Source organism: Planococcus citri, chromosome 2 (genome assembly GCF_950023065.1).
Source record: "Planococcus citri chromosome 2, ihPlaCitr1.1, whole genome shotgun sequence".
Lineage (NCBI taxonomy): Eukaryota > Metazoa > Arthropoda > Insecta > Hemiptera > Pseudococcidae > Planococcus > Planococcus citri.
The window spans coordinates 73,681,560-73,690,857 of NC_088678.1; positions in this window are offsets into that span (position 1 = coordinate 73,681,560).

The window sequence follows — 9,298 nt, forward strand, 5'->3', positions numbered from 1 at the left end:
TGAGTACTACCAATATCCATAAAAAAAAACAAATCGATTTTTTGGACACTAACCTGGTTTTCTCGTGACAGATCACATATGTACTTTGTTCATAAAAACTGATTTTTTCCAATAAATTTTGATTTACTGTTTTTTTCTCTGGTTTTTAAAATTTTTGATCAAGTTTAACTACTCAAAAAAATCTGAAAAAATTACTGCGAATAGTATGGTCTAAAACACATTTTTTGGTGAAAAAATTTTGCCTGAAACTCTTTTAGGTGCTGAGCTATGGCAATTCAAAGTTTTCTTATGAGCTATTTGGATAGACTGCAGTGTAAAAAATATCTGAAAAAATTTCCACGAATTAGTCTCCATGTTCCCTACACCACCAAAATTTCATAATTTTTGGTCAAGTGGTCCAAGAATAGGATTTTGTAACATAGAAATCGTGATTTTCTTAAATGTAGAGGGAGAGGGAGGAGAAGACAAAAAATGTTTGCGCTCAAAAATGTTTTTTTTTTGGTCCTCTAAAGATATACCTTTTGATTATATTCAAAATTCGAGCCGAGGGTCGATTCAGCACTCTTACCCCTCGAGAAGGTACCTTTTGATGGTGTGAGGGAGGGTGTTCTGGTGGGGAGAGGGGGTAAGAGAAGCGCAATTTCAATTTTGACTTGATATTCGTGTTCAGAGGCATCAAATTATGCAAAATAATGCTGTTTTTACTCTTCCCTTTTCCAGTTTTTCAAATGTAAAAAAATTGTTTTTGGAGAGATTAAAAACACGCTTGAAAACTCCAGCTTCGTAGGTGTGCTAATTTACAATCATATCTAAAAAAAAAAAAAAAATAAACAAAATTGAAAAACGCCATTTCAAGGGGAAATTATAGATGGGGGGGGGAGATGTAAATTTTTCGAGGTGACCCTCATATGTTCCTACAGGCTACAACATACCAGAAAAATGCAAAAGTTGGTCCACATGGAGCTGAGAAAATGTTTTCATCTCCTTTCACAAAAGGGGGATATCTTAAAAATGTTGGGGGGGGGGTCTGGCAGTCTAAAATTTTGCACGTGAAGTTTTCTCGATGGTATCTATCTACGATCCAAATATCAACCAAAAAGCTCTCGGGGGGGGGGGAGGGCAAATCACCATTCTTATCCTTCTATGGTCTTTTGTGGAAATTTCAAGTTTCAAAAATCTGCTGGAGGCTCCAGAACTACTCAAAACGGTTTGAAACCGTTTCCAATCGGTATGGCAGGTCGAAAATAGGGTATATCCCAAATTTCAGCTTTCTTAGTCAATTTGGTAAAATTTTGACTTTTTTCTCATTTTTGGCCCAAAAGGAGGAGTTGCGATAAGGCCATTTTTTTGGCACCAGCTAGTTATCGGCTCAACCACTTTTAAAATGTTGTAATAAATGTCCCAAATACGAATTCGTGGTTGGTTAACCCAAAATGACCATTTTTTGGGCTCCAGGGGTTCCCAAAGTTGCGAATTAAAAAATAATTTTAGGAACCATTGAGTATTATTTTCAAAAACTATCTTAGTATAAAATATCTGTTTGAACCAAATAAACGTCATGCGAGGTGATTTTCTTACTTTCTACCCTCGGGGTCAAAAATTGGAGGGTTTCAATTTTTTGAAAATTTTGGAACCACAATTTTTGACCTACCCCTTTGAACCCAGCTATACAGATTTTTACAGTTTATTAGTATCTGAAAGACCTCCATCCTACCAAATTTTGAGCCCAATAAAAATTTTCGCTGGTACTCAAAAATCCAATTTTCCTATTTTTCGCAATTTCGATATTTTAGGAACCCCCGGAAAACTAGAAACCTGCGATTTGCGCCAAACGTAACGTTTTGAGGTATATATCCAATAATCTGGATGAAAAAGTTGAATTAAGCTCCCTGCATATTTGTATTTTGGAACTATTTTTTGGAGCCCCCCACTTTAGGCACCCCTAAAAAAGACGTTTATGCATATTTTTTCAAATAAATTGAAGAATTAGCGTTTGAAACAAACTATCAAGTATCAAGTGCTCGATAAATTTTCATTTTAGTTTTCCTGTAACTTTCAAAATTGAGCTATTTTAGGTCAATTTCTGGCATTTTTACCTCGTTGAAATCACGAAAACGTTATTTTAACGTCTTTTCAAAGAGTTAAATCTCAGAATTTGATCCAAAATAGCTCAATTTCGAAAGTTACTGGAAAAATCATATGAAAAATTATCGAGCACTTGCTAATGTGTTTCAAATGTAAATTCTTCAATTTATTTGAAAAATTATGCTCAAACGCCATTTTTAGGGGTGCCTAAAATGGGAGGGTCTAAAAAAAGGGTTCAAAATTACGAATATACAGGGTGCTTAATTCAACTTTTTCATCTAAATAATCGAATATACACCTCAAAACGTTACGCTTGGCGCAAATCGCAGGTTTCTAGTTTTCCAGGGGTTCCCAAAATATCGAAATTACGTAAAATTGGAAAATTGGATTTTTGAGTACCAGCGAAAATTTTTATTGGGCTCAAAATTTGGTAGGATGGAGGTCTTTCAGATACTAATAAACTGTAAAAAGCTGTATAGCGGGGTTCAAAGGGGTAGGTCAAAAATGGTGGTTCCAAAATTTTCAAAAAATTGATACCCTACCAATTTTTGGCCCCGAGGGTCGAAAGTAAGAAAATCACCTCGCATAACGTTTATTTGAGATATCTTATGCTAAAAAAGTTTTCGAAAATAATACTCAGTGGTTCCTAAAATTAGCATTTTATTCGCAACTTTGGGAACCCCTGGAGCTCAAAAAATGGTCATTTTGGGTTCACTAACCACGGATTAGTATTTCGTATGTGAGGAGCAGGAATGCCTTAACCGCGTATCGTGGGTATTCTTATACCCACTATACTCGCGGGTATTAATGTATCTTTTCGTTATACTGGTTTTTCAGTACACTATATTTTCATGTATTTCTCTACCTTGGTGTGTGTGTGTGTGTGTGTGTGTGTGTGTGTGTGTGTGTGTGTACAAGCTTTGACGTCAGTCAAGGACTTTTCCGAATTCGCATAGGGCTCGTCTCTAGGCGATTCGCGCTCGATTCTCACTTGATCTTTTACGTCTGGCCAGGGTAGATCTTCTCGTCACCAAAACGATTGTTCATATCGTTCATAATGGGTATTAGTATCCTTCTTGCAATTTATTATAATTATTACCCGCTTGTTCGGTGTGAATTTGTATGTCTATTAACGTAATGTAAATCGTGAGATACATCGTCTCGTTATATTGTTTTTATGGTATTTTTGGATCACGTCCCATAATCCGGACTTGGGACTGTGATTTTGTTTCAAAATGTATTCTTCAGACTTTTAGAATTATCGATTGGACCTAGTATTGGTGAGTCCACAGGAGAGATAATTTAACGTGAATAGTTCTGGGTAAGTAATGAAAAAAGCTTACTCGTGGAGTCTGGTACTCCGCTGCGGTTAACTCCTTTTAATAATTTACTTTAATTATTATTACGACTAACTAATAGTGAGTAGGTATAATTACTTCGTACCTATGTTCATAGCCACTATATTTCCTTAATTGATAACTAAGTATTTACGTGTTATCAAATGTTGTGTGTTTTGCTGCATGATCGAATATTTGTTCATTCGATATGTATTTTCTATGTAAATCTCCTTTTGGCATACTTGATTTACGTAATTTCCATGTATAGATGTATAAAAAGAATATAGGCTATCTGTACATGTTCTTTCGAGTTTTATTTAATGGTACGTAAAGCTCAACTTTTATAAGATGTTAGAGGGTCGCTAATAGAAAGAGCCTGCCTCCAGAGCTGGTTAGGTATCAGGCAATTATTCCCCTCCCAGGGAATAATTATTTGATTCCCTTTTTATGAGCCGCTAGACAAAACTTCTTACCGTCAAAAGTAATTAGTTACTTTCTACCACTGCCATCTATTACAATCCCCACTATTACACGTACATTCACTACAACATTTTAAGAGTGGTTGAGTCGATGATTAGCTGGTGCGAAAAAATGGCCTTATCGCAACTCCTCCTTTGATTTTAAAAAATTCGTCAAAAATCAAAAAATGTCCTTTACCACTTGAAGTTTTGGCTGTTGATAACTTTTTGCATGCTCTTTCGATCTAGTTTTGTCCAGTTCAAAAAATTTCTTGCGAGTCCTGCAGTATTGGAAATTGGAATGCAAAATCTATGATTTTGACTGGTCTGACAATCAAAATGGCCACCATTTTGTTAGCAGGGCCAACTTTTTTTGGCAAGTTTGCTTTAAAATCTTCCTTAGGATTTTCCCTTTCAGAAAAAAGTTGTCTCAAGATGATCAACGGAAGAGAGATGGGGGGGGGGGGGGTACAATTATTCCTACTGTCAGATGTCGGACTGATAGCTAACTATCAATATAGACGCGTTCACTGTATGACAACAACTGTCGATCTGAAACACTTCTATATTATTTACATCCTTCGAATCGAGCAGTTTTTTGATAATTTAGTAAATATAGTACATCTCTACCTATACTATACAGCTATCAGGAAAAACGCTGGGCAATCTACGTCGTGCAATAATAGGCCCCGATGTTATTTAGCACCTCTGCGCGCATATACCACTGTAGGTGAAAAAAGGCGTAAGGAAAAAAAGGCATAAAAATAACGAAACGACAAAAGATTCTCGGTCGGATTAAATTAAGCGACCGTTTAAATGATAGCGCACGTTAGTGAGGCTGGCGGTAAAATGAGAAAAGCCCGAGATGGTATTAGGCCCGATGCTGTGCTGTGCGTTGCAAAAGAAAAAACAAACGCCTTGTCTTTAGGTATACGTACGGTACATAAGTGACGGCTCGGCCGCTATCGTATAGGTAGTCGTACTAGTCGTAAATAACTTGGCAGGGTTTACCTTTGGGTACGAGAGTGGTGGCGCATTTGGCATTTGGCTGGTCGCAAAATCGGTTCGAGCGAGCATATGTGGTGGGCATGGGCAAAGGATGAAGGGCGATTTTCTTCAAGAAAATTATACGACGAATAGACGAAACACAAGGCGACGGTGGTGGAGTTAGATAGAACGAGTGACTCGCTTAGGAATGATCGTCATTTCGCTAAAAACGACAGAGAAACGACCGCCGACCAAACAAAACTCTATGTCTGTCACGTTTAACGATACATAACGATTGCTTTAGACTTACTCTCTGTCTCTATCTCCCTTACTATACACTGTGTATCGCTATCGTTTCACGTTGAGAAAATGGTATTACACACGTATGGTAGGTATCGGAGGTACGCGTATATACATGACCAAAGGATCGATTGTTTGTTTTGCGGCCCCAAGAAGCTGGAATCGACAACGACAGCGCCACAGCCTCAGATCACCGGGACCGGTCTGCAAATCGAACACGATTTCCACGTGTTATCCGTTTAGGTCGTTTAATTTGACGGCTTTAGTTTTCCTCCGACACGTCGTCGTGTTTTTCGTTTCGTTCCATTTTCAAAATGTCTTTTTTCTCCATTCTCTTCGTCGTCCCTGCAGTAGTTACGATGCGATGGTCGTTTTTCTCTCTATCGCTGTCTTATTTCTCGCTTTGGCCATTATCACGGTGGGGAGGGGGGCAGGGGGCATCGCATCGTCTCTGAAACGTACGACTTACGTATAGGTATACCTAAGCTTTGGAAAATACTTCGATACGTACAAGCCGCCACGCCGCGGCCATATTTTTATACCAAGCTATGACCGTTTGAGAATTTCGTATATACCGAGCAAAATATGGTCGTTTGGAAAATTCACCGATGATGCCAAAATACTCGTATCGTATTTTCTACTGCTGGTACTCGTATATGCGAATGGCACACGATGGCGTACGAGATAGAAATTATTGAAACTGAAAGAACTTTGCTGACTACATAGTATGTCTAACTATCTATCTACCTATTAGTAATATCAAGTAGGTACCTAATCACTTAGTCGTTGTCGTAAATTTTTCGCTAACTAGCTAGTCCAAATGTGGACTGATAATTATTACCCTGATGAACGGCTGAACCAATTTTTATGAAACTTGATATCTCACAAGTCCGCTACTGTACATATAATCGACGACTATCTCCATGATCCAAAACTTTACAGCTTTCGAGTGTAATCATGTTTTTGGAAATTTTCATGGGGCGACATTGCAGGAAATTCATTAAAAATTGAATTCCTCACCAGCGGTTGAACCGATTTTCATCTAATGTGTTTCACAACTAGACTACCAGCCGGACATTTTTTCGTCATCATTGTGTTCAAAAAGCTCAAAGCTTCCAACTGGGTCTGAATATACACACTGGTGTTTTCAATTCTGATTGCTTGATTTTGGCTATAAAGTGAAGTAGGTCTCTTGATGGTTTTTAAAAATTTTTGAAATATTGAAAATCACTTGAATACGATAAAATGGACGGAAAAATCATCAAAGAATTAGAATTTCCACCTCAGCTCCGCTGATTTTGTATATTATGTAGGTACTCAAATTTTTAACATGAAACGTACTTACAACTGGATTCTATTCCAACCAATGGAAGTATGCCAAAGTTATTCTCATCTATAAACCAGGAAAACCAGAACATGAAACCTCATCAATCATCATACAGACCTATCAGTGTATTGTCAATCCTATATAAAATCTTCAACGTACACCAATACCAAGACTATGGCAAATTCTCGAAAATAGGGGACTGATTCCAAACCACCAATTTTGTTTGCTCATGCGTTTGTCCAATCGTGCATTTCCCGTACAACAATTGTCAACGTCGACATTTACATCGACTACGTTTTTTTTTCCAACATAATGATGGAAAAGTGACCAATAAGTTATTTAATAGGAATCTTCTGTCCTTAAAGAAGCCAGGTTAATGAGAATTTTAGAAATTTTTTCATTATTTCTGATACCTCGACATGTGATGTCGACATGCCCACAACTATGTCAACCAATTTTTCAGAATTAAAATTTCTGTTTCAGTGTTTAAAAGTTCAGTAAACATTTAAAAATATGATCTTTGTTTGAAGGGAGGAAACATTTTTTAATGGGCTTGATAAAATTATTCGCTTTTCCATAGTTTGAAGTTTGTCGATGTTATGTCGATGTGAAAGTCGATTGTCCACAAATACATTGACACTAACATCGACCAAATTTTCAAAGATTTCTCAAATTTGAAAAATTAAGTTGATATTGTGGAATGTGGATGTATTTGTCGATGTCGAATTTCACATCAACATTAACATCGACATGTTGTCAACATGAAAATGTATTAGTTTAGTACTCTTAGACAACCTATTGCACCTTTCAGTATAATGAGTTTAATGTTCAACTACTGAATATGGACTTTCTGTCTGTACTTCTTGGAGGTGGCCTCCATGCCAATGCTGCTTTCGCTTTCAGCATGAGGAATGACCACCTAAGTGTGTAAGAGAAAATGATTTTTGGAAAAAAATTTCAATTTTAAAACTAAAATTCAACAATTTTGCGTAGCTGGAGGTCGATGTAAATTTTGATGCCAATGTCGATCCATCCACACTCGTCACATTTGGATCCCACATGTCCATGTAAATATCAACCCGGTGTCGAGCCAATTGTCAACATAAATGCCGATCAACATTGGTCGACAATTATATCAACAATTGGCTCGACACAGAGTCAAAATTCACATCGACATGTGGCATCCAAAAGTGACTGATGTGGATGGGTTGACATTCACATCAAAATTAGCATGGTCATTGTTGTACAGGTTGTGCAATCATGTGTTTGTGCAATTGTACGTTTGTGCAATTGTACGTTTGTGCAATTGTACTTTTGTGCAATTGTACTTTTGTGCAATTGAACATTTGTACAATTGTGCATTTGTGCAATTGTATGTTTGTGCAATCATTCGTTTGTGCAATCATGCGTTTGTACATTCTTGCATTCATGCAATCCTGCTTTCATGCATGTGTCCATTCATGCAAACGTGTGTTCATGCATTTGTGCATTTGTTTGTTTCTTTTGTTCATTCAGTTGTGGGTTTGTGCATTCCTGCATTCATTCGTTTGTTCATTTCTTTTGTTTGTTCCTTCCCTTTACATGGCACCAGATCAGGCTTGTGGGACCAGACCAAAAGACCGGACAAATGACCGTGACCAGACCCAAAAATGCACACAAGACCAAGTGGACCTGACCAGACTTTGAACCTCTAACAAAAAAAATTGTGTGAATATTAACCAGACAGATGACCCTTTTCAGAAAAAATAACAGGGACAGACCGAGACCGAAGACCTTTCTAAAAAAAATTGAACCAATGACCGCGGTTTGTACCTCAGTTATGTCCAATTTTTCAAATTTATAATGTCATTTTAGATGCCTATTTTGAATAAATTTCCACAGTGATTTAATTTCTTTCAAAGTTTCAATGTTTTGAAAGTAAAAATCCCATTTTTCAACTCATCTTATGTGTTGAGAGCTTTTTTCTTTCTGAAAAATGAAGACCGTTTTTTGGACCTGGGCTGACCCATGACCATGATGAAAATTTCTGGTCAGGACCGGACTGGACCTGCCCGTTTGAAAGCTCCAAACTAGGACCTTAATTTTGGAGCAACTGCAAACCCTGAGCGGTTCTACAAGCCTGCACCAGATAGCATTGCTATTGAAGTGTTGAAAAACTGAAAACTTGAGCGATTTTAATAGGGTTCTCCATAGGTGGGGGAACCCTAAAGATACTTTTTAACTAAACTAAACTAAGTACTCAATAATAAAAATGAAAACAATATTAGAAATCCAATAATAATTAGGTACTAATAAAAAAATACAATAAAATTGCAAATCCAATCTCTAAAACTGGGGGGGGGGGGGGAACTAACAAGTAAAAAATGCATAATATAAAATAATTGCCCACCTATCAGGTATGCACTGGATCCTCTTACTTTATTCACCTAATCACTGCAAATACAAACTCATTCTGACATTAGCCTGTATAAACCAAATATATGAATTTAAAATGCACTCATTGTACCTACTCTAAATAATTTTTAAAAAACACTCATATATGATTACATAGGTATTATATACTTCTCTAAATAATATTCAACTAAACTAAACTTAAAAAAAAATACTTTTTAACAAAACTAAACTAATAATAAAAATGAGAACAATATTAATAATCCAATAATAATTACCTGTTTAATTCAACTGCAAAACTGCTACAATTAATCTGAAGCTGGAACAAGGTCACTCATGGGATGAACTGCAAAAAAATTAATTCATTTGTTTGTTTGTGCGATCGTGTTTTTTGTGTGATCATGCTTTTTTGT